Raw genomic sequence first — 14,702 nt, 5'->3', positions numbered from 1 at the left:
GGTCGACAAACGAGCCGCGGTCGCGGAATAGCCGTCCGCAGGCGTCACTTAGGGAAGGTCGACGAACGAGCCGCGGTCGCGGGATAGCCGTCCACAGGCGTCACTGAGGGAAGGTTGACGAGCGAGCCGCGGTAGCGGGATAGCCGTCCGCAGGCGTCACTTAGGGAAGGTCGACGAACGAGCCGCGGTCGCGGGGTAGCCGTCCGCAGGTGTCACTTAGGGAAGGTCGACGAGCGAGCTGCGGTCGCGGGATAGCCGTCCGCAGGCGTCACTTAGGAAAGGTCGATGAACGAGCTGCGGTCGCGGGATAGCCGTCCGCAGGCGTCACTTAGGGAACGTCGATGAACGAGCCGTGGTCGCGGGATAGCCGTCCGCAGGTGTCACTTAGGGAACGTCGATGAACGAGCCGTGGTCGCGGGATAGCCGTCCGCAGGTGTCACTTAGGTAAGGTCGACGAACGAGCTGCGGTCGCAGGATAGCCGTCCGCAGGCGTCACTTAGGGAAGGTCGACGAGCGAGCCGCGGCCGCGGGATAGCCGTCCGCAGGTGTCACTTAGGGAAGGTCGACGAACGAGCCGCGGTCGCGGGGTTGCCGTCCGCAGGCGTCACTTAGGGGAGGTCGACGAACGAGCCGCGGTCGCGGGATAGCCGTCCGCAGGCGTCACTTAGGGAAGGTCGACGAATGAGCCGCGGTCGCGGGATAGCCGTCCGCAGGCGTCACTTAGGGAAGGTCGACGAACGAGCTGCGGTCGCGGGATAGCCGTCCGCAGGCGTCACTTAGGGAAGGTCGACGAGCGAGCTGCGGTCGCGGGATAGCCGTCCGCAGGCGTCACTTAGGGAAGGTCGACGAACGAGCTGCGGTCGCGGGATAGCCGTCCGCAGGCGTCACTTAGGGAAGGTCGACGAACGAGCCCCGGTCGCGGGATAGCCGTCCGCAGGTGTCACTTAGGGGAGGTCGACGAACGAGCCGCGGTCGCGGGGTTGCCGTCCGCAGGCGTCACTTAGGGGAGGTCGACGAACGAGCCGCGGTCGCGGGATAGTCGTCCGCAGGTGTCACTTAGGGAAGGTCGACGAACGAGCCGCGGTCGCGGGGTTGCCGTCCGCAGGCGTCACTTAGGGGAGGTCGACGAACGAGCCGCGGTCGCGGGATAGCCGTCCGCAGGCGTCACTTAGGGAAGGTCGACGAGCGAGCTGCGGTCGCGGGATAGCCGTCCGCAGGCGTCACTTAGGGAAGGTCGACGAACGAGCTGCGGTCGCGGGATAGCCGTCCGCAGGCGTCACTTAGGGAAGGTCGACGAACGAGCCCCGGTCGCGGGATAGCCGTCCGCAGGTGTCACTTAGGGGAGGTCGACGAACGAGCCGCGGTCGCGGGGTTGCCGTCCGCAGGCGTCACTTAGGGGAGGTCGACGAACGAGCCGCGGTCGCGGGATAGTCGTCCGCAGGCGTCACTTAGGGAAGGTCGACGAACGAGCCGCGGTCGCAGGATAGCCGTCCGCAGGCGTCACTTAGGGAAGGTCGACGAACGAGCCGCGGTCGCGGGATAGCCGTCCGCAGGCGTCACTCAGGGAAGGTCGACGAACGAGCCGCGGTCGCGGGATAGCCGTCCGCAGGCGTCACTCAGGGAAGGTCGACGAACGAGCCGCGGTCGCGGGATAGCCGTCCGCAGGCGTCACTCAGGGAAGGTCGACGAACGAGCCGCGGTCGCGGGATAGCCGTCCGCAGGCGTCACTTAGGGGAGGTCGACGAACGAGCCGTGGTCGCGGGATAGCCGTCCGCAGGCGTCACTTAGGGAAGGTCGACGAACGAGCCGCGGTCGCGGGGTTGCCGTCCGCAGGAGTCACTCAGGGAAGGTCGACGAACGAGCCGCGGTCGCGGGATAGCCGTCCGCAGGCGTCACTTAGGGAAGGTCGATGAACGAGCCGCGGTCGCGGGATAGCCGTCCGCAGGCGTCACTTAGGGAAGGTCGATGAACGAGCCGCGGTCGCGGGATAGCCGTCCGCAGGCGTCACTTAGGGAAGGTCGACGAACGAGCCGCGGTCGCGGGGTTGCCGTCTGCAGGCGTCACTTAGGGAAGGTCGACGAACGAGCCGTGGTCGCGGGATAGCCGTCCGCAGGCGTCACTCAGGGAAGGTCGACGAGCGAGCCGTGGTCGCGGGATAGCCGTCCGCAGGCGTCACTTAGGGAAGGTCGACGAACGAACCGTGGTCGCGGGATAGCCGTCCGCAGGCGTCACTCAGGGAAGGTCGACGAACGAACCGTGGTCGCGGGATAGCCGTCCGCAGGCGTCACTCAGGGAAGGTCGACGAACGAGCCGCGGTCGTGGGATAGCCGTCCGCAGGCGTCACTCAGGGAAGGTCGACGAACGAGCCGCGGTCGCGGGATAGCCGTCCGCAGGCGTCACTCAGGGAAGGTCGACGAGCGAGCTCCAGTCGCGGGATAGCCGTTCGCAGGCGTCACTTAGGGAAGGTCGATGAACGAGCCGCGGTCTGGGATAGCTGTCCGCAGGCGTCACTTAGGGAAGGTCGACGAGCGAGCTCCAGTCGCGGGATAGCCGTCCGCAGGCGTCACTTAGGGAAGGTCGATGAACGAGCCGCGGTCTGGGATAGCCGTCCGCAGGCGTCACTTAGGGAAGGTCGACGAGCGAGCCCCCGTCGCGGGATAGCCGTCCGCAGGCGTCACTTAGGGAAGGTCGACGAACGAGCTCCGGTCGTGGGATAGCCGTCCGCAGGTGTCACTTAGGGAAGGTCGATGAATGAGATCTGGTCGCGGGATAGCCGTCCGCAGGCGTCACTTACGGAAGGTCGATGAACGAGCCGCGGTCTGGGATAGCCGTCCGCAGGCGTCACTTAGGGAAGGTCGACGAGCGAGCTCCAGTCGCGGGATAGCCGTCCGCAGGCGTCACTTAGGGAATGTCGATGAACGAGCCGCGGTCTGGGATAGCCGTCCGCAGGCGTCACTTAGGGAAGGTCGACGAACGAGCTCCGGTCGTGGGATAGCCGTCCGCAGGTGTCACTTAGGGAAGGTCGATGAATGAGATCTGGTCGCGGGATTGCCGTCCGCAGGCGTCACTTACGGAAGGTCGACGAACGAGCCGCGGTCGCGGGATAGCCGTCCGCAGGCGTCACTTATGGAAGGTCGACGAACGAGCCGCGGTCGCGGGGTTGCCGTCCGCAGGCGTCACTTAGGGAAGGTCGACGAACGAGCCGCGGTCGCGGGATAGCCGTCCGCAGGCGTCACTTAGGGAAGGTCGACGAGCGAGCCGTGGTCGCGGGATAGCCGTCCGCAGGCGTCACTTAGGGAAGGTCGACGAGCGAGCCGCGGTCGCGGGATAGCCGTCCGCAGGCGTCACTTAGGGAAGGTCGACGAGCGAGCCGCGGTCGCGGGATAGCCGTCCGCAGGCGTCACTTAGGGAACGTCGATGAGCGAGCCGCGGTTGCTGGATAGCCGTCCGCAGGCGTCACTTAGGGAAGGTCGACGAACGAGCCGCGGTCACGGGATAGCCGTCCGCAGGAGTTACTTAGGGAAGGTCGATGAACGAGCCGCGGCCGCGGGATAGCCGTCCGCAGGCGTCACTTAGGGAAGGTCGACGAACGAGCCGCGGTCGCGGGATAGCCGTCCGCAGGCGTCACTTAGGGAAGGTCGACGAGTGAGCCGCGGTCGCGGAATAGCCGTCCGCAGGCGTCACTTAGGGGAGGTCGACGAACGAGCCGCGGTCGCGGGATAGCCGTCCGCAGGCGTCACTTAGGGGAGGTCGACGAACGAGCCGCGGTCGCGGGATAGCCGTCCGCAGGCGTCACTTAGGGAAGGTCGACGAGCGAGCCGCGGTCGCGGAATAGCCGTCCGCAGGCGTCACTTAGGGAAGGTCGACGAACGAGCCGCGGTCACGGGATAGCCGTCCGCAGGCGTCACTTAGGGAAGGTCGACGAATGAGCCGCGGTCGCGGAATAGCCGTCCGCAGGCGTCACTTAGGGAAGGTCGACGAGCGAGCCGCGGTCGCGGGATAGCCGTCCGCAGGCGTCACTTAGGGAAGGTCGACGAGCGAGCCGCGGTCGCGGGATAGCCGTCCGCAGGCGTCACTTAGGGAAGGTCGACGAACGAGCCGCGGTCGTGGGATAGCCGTCCGCAGGCGTCACTTAGGGAAGGTCGACGAACGAGCCGCGGTCGCGGGATAGCCGTCCGCAGGCGTCACTTAGGGAAGGTCGACGAGCGAGCTGCGGTCGCGGGATAGCCGTCTGCAGGCGTCACTTAGGGGAGGTCGACGAGCGAGCCGCGGTCGCGGGATAGCCGTCCGCAGGCGTCACTTAGGGAAGGTCGACGAGCGAGCCGCGGTCGCGGGATAGTCGTCCGCAGGCGTCACTTACGGAAGGTCGATGAACGAGCCGCGGTCGCGGGATAGCCGTCCGCAGGCGTCACTTAGGGAAGGTCGACGAACGAGCCGCGGTCGCGGGATAGCCGTCCGCAGGCGTCACTTAGGGAAGGTCGACGAACGAGCCGCGGTCGCGGGATAGCCGTCCGCAGGCGTCACTTAGGGAAGGTCGACGAACGAGCCGCGGTCGCGGAGTAGCCGTCCGCAGGCGTCAACTTAGGGAAGGTCGATGGGCGAGCCGCGGTCGCGGGATAGCCGTCCGCAGGCGTCACTTAGGGAAGGTCGACGAACGAGCCGCGGTCGCGGAGTAGCCGTCTGCAGGCGTCACTTAGGGAAGGTCGACGAACGAGCCGCGGTCGCGGGGTTGCCGTCCGCAGGCGTCACTTAGGGAAGGTCGACGAGCGAGCCGCGGTCGCGGGATAGCCGTCCGCAGGCGTCACTTAGGGAAGGTCGACGAACGAGCTCCGGTCGTGGGATAGCCGTCCGCAGGAGTCACTTAGGGAAGGTCGACGAACGAGCCGTGGTCGCGGGATAGCCGTCCGCAGGAGTCACTTAGGGAAGGTCGACGAACGAGCTCCGTTCGCGGGATAGCCGTCCGCACGCGTCACTTAGGGAAGGTCGACGAGCGAGCCGCGGTCGCGGGATAGCCGTCCGCAGGCGTCACTTAGGGAAGGTCGACGAACGAGCCGCGGTCGCGGAGGTAGCCGTCTGGAGGCGTCAACTTAGGGACGGTTTCTAGCCCGGCTTGCCCTCCCTTCAGGTTTTTGGGTGACCTTTTGCTCACCCCACGTGCCTATTTGTGATGGCCGAGCGCTCCGAAAAGAGCCCTTTCCCTTTCCCGGCACCCCGGCGTCTTGTGATCGCCGGCCGTAACGGCTGCAGACGGCCTTAGCCCGTGTCCCGGGGGACGGTGGTCGATGCCTCACAACGTTCTGCTTCACCGTGGCCGTGCACGTTTTTTCAAAGCCGGCGCGATATGACTCCGGCACACCCAGCGTGGGCGGAGGGGCCAGGGACAGCCGCCGTGGCTGGTCCCCACTGGGGGCGGGAGCCTTGGGGCGCCGACCCTGGCGGAGAATTGTGGGGTGCAGATCAGTCCAAATAGCTGCCGGTGGCCCTGGAGCGTGGCCACAGCCCCGGGGGGGGGGGGGGATTTGATGGGGCCCTTGGCTGATGAAAGGGGGAGCCCCACCGACGCCGGGAGGCTCTTGGCCTCTGGCTCCACTTCACGTAGGGCAGGACGCCGTAAGCAAAGAGGAAGCGGGCACGGCGTGAAATCCCGACTTGGGGGGCCGCTTGTCGGAGGAGTGGTGGGGCAGGGGCCGCCCCTCGGGGTCACTGGGCAAGGGCCAGGAGCCGAAGTCCTCCGGGGTGCAAAGGGCCTGGCCCCGCGCTGATGCCGGCGAGCTGAAGGCCGGGATGAGGAGCAGCGGGGCCCCCGTAGGTGCCCACCGCCTCCGCGAAGGGATGTCAGACCTCTGAACCTGCGGGCAGGGGAGACGCCCCCGTCAGCCGCTGTCCTGGCACGGCCCGTCCCCCAGCGCCAGACCCGTTCCCTCCCACGGCCGTCCCGTGGATCAGTCTCCTCTGCCCCGATCCCCCGGTGACCCCATGGCTGACCGGAGAGCTGGGGGGCTGAGACTCCTCTGCCCTGATCCCCCGGTGACCCCATGGCTGACCGGAGAGCTGGGGGGGCTGGGACTCCTCTGCCCCAATCCCCCGGTGACCCTATGGCCGCCTGGAGAGCTGGGGGGCTGGGCCTTCTCTGCCCTGATCCCCCGGTGACCCCATGGCTGATCGGAGAGCTGGGGGGCTGGGCCTCCTCTGCCCCGATCCCCCGGTGACCCTATGGCCGACCGGAGAGCTGGGGGGGCTGGGCCTCCTCTGCCCCGATCCCCCGGTGACCCTATGGCCGACCGGAGAGCTGGGGGGCTGGGCCTCCTCTGCCCCGATCCCCCGGTGACCCTATGGCTGACCGCAGGGCTGGGGGGCTGGGCCTACTCTGACCCGTATCCCCCGGTGACCCTATGGCCAACCGGAGAGCCCCTGTACCCCCTCACACCCTCTGAACTGGGTTTCCCCCACCCCCCACTGGTTACTCTGTGGGCCTCCATTGCCCCAGTTTCGATCCCGGCTTCCCCAGGGGCCCCAATACGACCCATCCCTCCCCCTGCTGGCGTCAATCCAGCTGCCCCCCGAGCCCGTTCTGATCCAATCCACCCTCCCCCCCCGCCCCCCCCCGCTCACACGTTCTACGCCGGGCTCCCCTCCCCACACGGTTCGTCCCCCCGCCCCCCGGTACCCGCTGGGGTTCATGGCGACCACGCTCGATTTGGTGCCCACGGCGTCAGCAAAGCCCATGGGGGGCAGGTTGAACCTGCGCGAGCTGGGGAGCTGCCGGGGGAGCCCGGTGCCCCCCACCCCATGGGGTGCCCAGTGCCCCCCACCCCATGGGGTGCCCCATGTCTTTACCGCCCTGCAGGGGCGGCGGGTATCATAGGCAAGGGTAGGCTGGGCCTCCCGGACCCCCTAGCCTGGCCCCGCCCACACCCCCAGGCCCCGCCGCCTCCTGCGGGGGATGGGGGCAGAAGGGGAGGGGGCGGGGCCTTGGGCACAAGGGGAGGGGCTGGGGGCTACCCTCCCCCGACAGCCCATGCCGCCCTCCCCTGGTCCTGCTCCTGCTCCCCACACCCCGGCCTTTGAAATGGCTCACGGCCCCCACACCTCAACCGGGGACCCCCTGCCCTGCACCGCGACCCCCGCACCCGGCACCCCACTGTCCGAGCCTCCCCAATGTGCCCCACTCCCCCTGAACCCCTGCCACTGCACCCCACTCTCCCTGAACCCCCCTGTACCCCACTCTCCCTGAACCCCCCACTGCACCCCACTCTCCCCGAGCCCCCCACTGCATCTCTCTCCCTGAACCCCCTGCACCCCACTATCCTTAAAGCCCCTATAGCACCCCACTGTCCGAGCCTCCGCAATGTGCCCCACTCCCCCTGAACCCCTGCCACTGCACCCCACTCTCCCTGAACCCCCCTGCACCCCACTCTCCTTAAACCCCCTATAGCACCCCACTGTCCCTGAGCCCCCCACTGAGACCCACTGTCTCTGAACCCTCCTATAGCACCCCACTCTCCCTGGACCCCCCTATAGCGCCCCACTCTCCCTGAACCCCCCACTGCACCCCACTCTCCCTGTGTCCCCCACTGCACCCCCCTCTCCCTGAGCCCCCCTGCACCCCACTCTCCTTAAACCCCCTATAGCGCCCCACTCTCCCTGAACCCCCCACTGCGCCCCACTCTCCCGAGCCCCCCACTGCACCTCACTCTCCCTGAACCCCCCTGCACCCCACTCTCCTTAAACCCCCTATAGCACCCCACTGTCCCTGAACCCCCCACTGTGCCCCACTCTCCCTGAGCCCCCCACTGAGACCCACTGTCCCTGAACCCTCCTATAGCACCCCACTCTCCCTGAGCCCCCCTGCACCCCACTCTCCTTAAACCCCCTATAGCGCCCCACTCTCCCTGTGTCCCCCACTGCGCCCCACTCTCCCTGTGTCCCCCACTGCACCCCACTCTCCCTGAGCCCCCCACTGCACCCCACTCTCTTTAAACCCCCTGTAGCGCCCCACCCTCCGTGTCCCCCTGCACCCCACTCTCCTTAAACCCCCTATAGCGCCCCACTCTCCCTGAGCCCCCCTGCACCCCACTCTTCTTAAACCCCCTATAGCGCCCCACTCTCCCTGAGCCCCCCCTGCACCCCACTCTCCCTGAAACCCCCATTGCACCCCACTCTCCATGTCCCCCACTGCACCCCCACTCCCTGTACCTCCCACTGTGCCCCACTCTCCCTGAACCCCCATACCCTCATTCCCTCACCCTATACCCGCACTGCCCCCGATGCCCCAGCCCCAGATCTCCACACTGTGCACCCCCCGGTCCCATCCGGCCCCGCTCCCCCGCCAGCCGGCGTTACCTGATGACGACCTGGGCCCGGTCGATCTCGGGGCCACAGCTGCTGTTACGAAGGATCCCCCCGCTCCCCACCACGGCGCAGCACTCGTAGGGGGCGTCCTGAAACGGGGAGCCCTGCGGGGTAGGGGACCTGGGTCAGCACCCACCGGCCATGAGCAGGACCCCCCCGCACACAGGGGGCCCCCTTCCTGGCGCTGAGATGCAGACAGCTCTGGGGTGGGACGTGGGGGGCTGTTTGTAAAGTACCCCCCTCCCAGTGCAGAGATGCAGCCAGCTCTGGGGTGGGGCGCAGGGGGCTGTTTATAAAGTACCCCTCACCTGGGGCTGAGATGCAGCCAGCTCTGGGGTGGAGTGCCTGGCGCTGAGGCCCCCCCCAACAGTCCCCCTTCCACCTTCACTGCACCCCCCCCAAGACCCCCCCACTACCGACCGCCCCCCTCTGCCAGATCTGGCCCAGGTTGCCAGCGGTCGCTAAGACCTGACAAACTTGTAGCTGGAGGCCAGCCCGGGGTGTGGGTCTGGCTCAGAACCGGGGTGTGGGTCTGGCTCAGAACCGGGGTGAGTCTGAGCCGAGCATGTTTCGCCCTCAGACTGCGAGCCGGCAGGACTCGCACTCGCAGCGTCTCTGTCCCAGGCTAGAGAAAGACGAAACGTTTCCTGGGAACTTGCGAACCGGGGAAGGTTTTTAAGGGCTGTGATACGTTTTGTACAAAGAATGGTTTGTGAGGTAGCATTTGAAAACTCGTAATTTGCTGATCATTATTGTCCTGATACGTTTTGTACAAAGAATGGCTTGTGAGGCAGCATTTGAAAACTCGTAATTTGCTGATCATTATTGTCCTGATACGTTTTGTACAAAGAATGGTTTGTGAGGTAGCATCTGAAAACTCGTAATTTGCTGATCATTATTGTCCTGATACGTTTTGCACAAAGAATAGCTTGTGAGGTAGCATCTGAAAACTCGTAATTTGCTGATCATTATTGTCCTGATACGTTTTGTACAAAGAATGGTTTGTGAGGTAGCATCTGAAAACTCGTAATTTGCTGATCATTATTGTCCTGATACGTTTTGCACAAAGAATGGCTTGTGAGGTAGCATCTGAAAACTCGTAATTTGCTGATCATTATTGTCCTGATACGTTTTGTACAAAGAATGGTTTGTGAGGTAGCATTTGAAAACTCGTAATTTGCTGATCATTATTGTCCTGATACGTTTTGTACAAAGAATGGCTTGTGAGGTAGCATCTGAAAACTCGTAATTTGCTGATCATTATTGTCCTGATACGTTTTGTAATGGCTTGTGAGGTAGCATTTGAAAACTCGTAATTTGCTGATCATTATTGTCCTGATACGTTTTGTACAAAGAATGGTTTGTGAGGTAGCATTTGAAAACTCGTAATTTGCTGATCATTATTGTCCTGATACGTTTTGCACAAAGAATGGCTTGTGAGGTAGCATTTGAAAACTCGTAATTTGCTGATCATTATTGTCCTGGTAAAATACGGGTGGCAACACTGCATGTAAAGTTACAGGATTGCTCTGTGTGGCATTACGAGGACATACTCCAGCCACCGACCGGTTCCCTAGAGACGAAAGACTAGCCAGCCCTTCAGCCAGCTGTGAAATGGACCCTCCCCATTGTCTGGGTGAAAGCGAGTCTGGGTGAAAAATCTACGTCTTGACAGAGGAACAGCTGGGAGTTCCCGTCCACACAGACTTTCTGTCTCCTGAACACGCGTCCCAAAGAAGAGCAGGGACCTTCCGCAAGAACGGGGGTCCGAGTTTCTCTCTCCCTTTCCGGCATCCACCCGAGGAACATCCCGGGAGACATCCCGCCGGAAAGGGATTCGGCGAGTGGCGGGGGGGAGACCTTGGCTTCGAATTCACTCCCCTTGTGGCCTTCGTTGCGTGTGGCTTTCATTTCCCTGAAACCGGTTCTGAGGTTTATGCCTCGTTACTTCTACTCCCTTCAAGGCAGCCTGCTGCGGCTAAGAAATGTGTCTGCCCAAAGCCCGCGGGCTGGGGCGGACCCGCCAGGGCACCTCTGAGAGAAGTGGGTCGGGGCGCGTCTGGGACGGGGGGGGGGTTGCTGGGTGAAGGAGGGGCTGGTCTCCCCGCCAAGCAGTGTGAACGGCACCCCGGGTGGGAGGCCGGAGGGCACACGGCCGGTCGTGGGGACGGGAGAACGAAGCTTTGCACCGTTTACTCCCGTAGCGGCTCCGGGGGCTGGGCTCGGTGCAGGCTCCGGGGGTCCCGCCGGCCTGGGGGCAGGGGGCCGGGCTCGTGGGGCCGGGCGCGGCCTGGCTTGGGGCGTAAGGGACCAGGGATCGCGAAGTCCGGGGTGCGCGGCTGTCGAGGGGCTCGGGGGCCGCCCCGGTGAGACGGGCCCGGGAGTTCCCCGCCGGCAAACCGACCCCCAGGCCACAGCGCCGGTTGGGGGGCTGCCCCGGGGCAGCGAGACGCGCCCGGCCCCACTCACCTGGCGGGGAGGGTCCCCGCGCTCCAGTTCCACCCCCATCACCGGGGCCTCGGGGCTGGAAAGGCGAAGGAGGGGTTACGCACGGCCAGGAGAGCCTCCCCCCCCACAGGGCCCCCCCAGCACCCCCGTGCCTCCTCGCCTCCCCCCCGCCTCCTTCCCCCATCTCACAGAGCCCCCCTCCCCTCCCTGCACCCCCTTTCCCGTCCCCACACTGCTTCAGGGACCCCTTTCTCTTCCCCTCCCCCACATCCCTCCTCCCCCCGCCTCCTTCCCCTCCCCCCACATCCCCCCACATCCCTCCCCCCGCCTCCTTCCCCTCCCCCACACTCCTTCAGTGACCCCTTTCTCTTCCCCTCCCCCACATCCCTCCTCCCCCTGCCTCCTTCCCCTCCCCCACATCCCCCACACCCCTCCCCGCCTCCTTCCCCTCCCCCCACATCCCCCACATCCCTCCCCCCGCTTCCTTCCCCTCCCCCACACTCCTTCAGGGACCCCTTTCTCTTCCCCTCCCCCACATCCCTCCTCCCCCGCCTCCTTCCCCCCATCCCCCACACCCCTCCCCCGCCTCCTTCCCCTCCCCCACACTCCTTCAGTGACCCCTTTCTCTTCCCCTCCCCCACATCCCTCCTCCCCCTGCCTCCTTCCCCTCCCCCCACATCCCTTCCCCCGCCTCCTTCCCCTCCCCCACACTCCTTCAGTGACCCCTTTCTCTTCCCCTCCCCCACATCCCTCCTCCCCCCGCCTCCTTCCCCCCCATCCCCCACACCCCTCCCCCGCCTCCTTGCCCTCCCCCCACATCCCCCACATCCCTCCCCCCGCTTCCTTCCCCTCCCCCACACTCCTTCAGTGACCCCTTTCTCTTCCCCTCCCCCACATCCCTCCTCCCCCGCCTCCTTCCCCCCCACATCCCCCACACCCCTCCCCCCGCCTCCTTCCCCTCCCCCCACATCCCCCACATCCCTCCCCCGCTTCCTTCCCCTCCCCCACACTCCTTCAGTGACCCCTTTCTCTTCCCCTCCCCCACACCCCTCCTCCCCCCGCCTCCTTCCCCCCCCACACCCCTCCCCCCGCCTCCTTGCCCTCCCCCACACTCCTTCAGTGACCCCTTTCTCTTCCCCTCCCCCACATCCCTCCTCCCCCCGCCTCCTTCCCCCCCCACACCCCTCCCCCCCCCTTTCTCTTCCCCTCCCCAGCTTCCCCCCACCTCCTTCCCCTCCCCCCACGTCCCCCCCCAGCCCCATCAACAGCCCATCACCCACCATGCACCCTCTTCACCTGCCCGCCCTCTGCCCCACTGAATCCCACTCCCTGCCATGCCCCCATAACTCAGTGGGTCCCGCAGAGGCCAGTGCCCCCAAAGCCCCTGCTCCCCCCCCTCCCCCGCACACGTCGGGGGCCCCGCCTCGCTGCCGCCCGGCTAGGGGGCAGAGAGAGGGGGGTTAACGCCGCTGGTCCCCGCTTCCCGGGGACCCGGCTGCCCCCTGCCCTGAGGGCACAGCGGGGTTTGTGTGCCAGGCCCCCCGCTCCGAGCCCGCACGCCCCGCACAGCTTGGCTCCAGGCGTGAGGCCCCAGCCCCCAGCATCCCCCTGGGGCGCCCAGCCCTGGCACCGAATTTGCGGCACCGTGGCGAACCCCAAGATCAAGGCCGGGGTGTAAGGAAGGAAACCTGCGTCCGGCCGGGCAGCAGGATCCCCGCGAAGCGCCCGGGTGAGGAAGTGAGACCTTTCTGTCACGGGTCCAGGCATGCCTCAGTTTCCCCTATCTTTCGCCAGGCTACCCGGGGGGAAGGTTTACTTTTACCGCTGTGAGCTGGTGGGTCTGCGGGGAGCTCGCTTCCCACGATGAGCTTGTGGCTGGGGGGGGGGGGGGGTTTGAAGGCCGGCAAGGGGGGTTCGGGAAGAGCTGGGCTGTGAGTGTTTGATGACAGCCCGGATGGGTTTCAGTGTGGGGTGGGAGGTGACAGCGAGGGGTGTGGGGTTGGCGGGGGGGTTATCTCGGGGGGCTGGGGTGGCCCGTTCCGGGACGGGATCGATTTCTCCGGTGCAGCGTCTTCGAGCGGCCAGGGCGGCGTTCAGGGGTACGTCCCTCGGAGCCGGTTCTGGGGGCTCTGGGCGCCTGGCTGCTGATCACAGATTTCTGGGGGACGGGGCGCGGGAACAGAGCGGCCCCTGGAGACTAGCACCCCCAAACCTCCCAGCTCACCGCTTGGATTTCCACAGGGTCTCCCCCGGCCTGTCTGGAGAAGCCTGGCTCAGGGCTCGCCACCTCGGGGTGGCCGGCCTTTGCCGACAGGGCTTCAGAGCGTAACTCACTAGACACCCCCCCCAAACATGAGTCCTGGCTCCCAGCCCCCCTTGCTCTGACCACTAGGCCCCACTCCCCTCCCCCAAGCTGGGGAGAGAACCCAGGAGTCCTGGCTCCCAGGTCCCCCTGCTCTGACCACTAGGCCCCACTCCCCTCCCCCAGAGCCGGGGAGAGAACCCAGGCGTCCTGGCTCCCAGGCCCCCCTGCTCTCATCACTAGGCCCCACTCCCCTCCCCAGAGCCAGGGAGAGAACCCAGGAGTTCTCTGCCCAGCTCTGTGGAGGGAGTGGGGCCTAGTGGTTAGAGCAGTGGGGGGTGCTGGGAGCCAGGACGCCTGGGTTCTCTCCCTGGCTCTGGGAGGGGAGTGGGGCCTAGTGGTTAGAGCAGTGGGGGGTGCTGGGAGCCAGAATGCCTGGGTTCTCTCCCCAGCTCTGGGAAGGGGGCTAGTGGTTACATCGGGGGGGCTGGGAGCCAGGACTCCTGGGTTCTCTCCTCAGCTTGGGGAGGCGGACTCATGGTTAGAGCAGGGGGGCTGGGAGCCAGGAGTCCTGGGTTCCCTGCCCAGCTCTGGGAGGGGAGTGGGGGCTGGTGGGTTAGAGCAGGGGGGGCTCGGAGCCAGGACTCCTGAGTTCTCTCCCCAGCTTGGGGAGGAGGGCTCGTGGTTAGAGCAGGGAGGGCTGGGAGCCAGGACTCCTGGGTTCTTTCCCTGGTTAATCTGCAATCTCCGGGCAGTGTCCTTCCCCGTAGACCCATCCCACGCTGCCCCCCCTCCGAGGCATAATAGTTCAAGGGTTCAAGGCCAGAAGCGTCCATCGGCTCCGCCCAGCCGATCTCCTGGGTTCCCCAGCGATGCAGTAGCAAGCAATTGCCCTGGCTGGAGCCCGGTAACTGGCCTCTCTCCCGGACCCGCAGCCCGTCTGGATCCGAGAACCCGGGGGGGATGGAAAATCTACCTCTCGACCGTATGAACCGGGGGCAATGGCGAGAAGGAGCAGGGAGGGGCTTTTCCCTGTGGATCTGGGCAATTGGGGCTGGGGTCCTGCGTCCGGTTCTGGGGCCCCCAGTTCCAGGAGCCCTGGCCATCGGCGCTGGACACATTCAGACCGGAGATGAGGGGGCGATTTGGCCCGCCGACGGGAGTTCGCCCAGCGTTTTGCGGCAGGGCCGGGTGAGGCTGGGGGGGTGGAGGCCAGGGGCTCTCCTGGGATAGGATCCCCTTCCCTGCGGAGGTCGGTCCAAGGGCTGGGGAAATTGCAGCCTATGTCCAACGGGAACGTGGCCATTCCCCGGCTCTTGTCAAGAGCGCTTTGCGACCCGGGAGGTGTCCCCATGCTCAGAGACCTGAGGGAGGGAGCCAGGGGGGCAAGGCGCCCCCAAATGGCAAGTGTTGTGGGGTTCACTGGGGCTCTCGGCCTTGGCCACCCGCCCTCTGCGATATTTTTCGTGTCTTCTGCCACTTGGACCGGGGGGCATTTTGTGTTTTCCCCCGGGTCACAAAGTAAAACCCTGGAGAGACCAGCCTCGACCGGGGGCTCCCCTCTGCTCTAACTACTAGCCCCCCCTCCCCTCCCAGAGCC

The sequence above is a fragment of the Eretmochelys imbricata genome, chromosome 28 (genome assembly GCF_965152235.1).
Source record: "Eretmochelys imbricata isolate rEreImb1 chromosome 28, rEreImb1.hap1, whole genome shotgun sequence".
NCBI classification, from domain to species: Eukaryota; Metazoa; Chordata; order Testudines; family Cheloniidae; genus Eretmochelys; species Eretmochelys imbricata.
The sequence above is the reverse complement of the archived record's forward strand: the minus strand, read 5'-3'. Positions refer to the sequence as shown.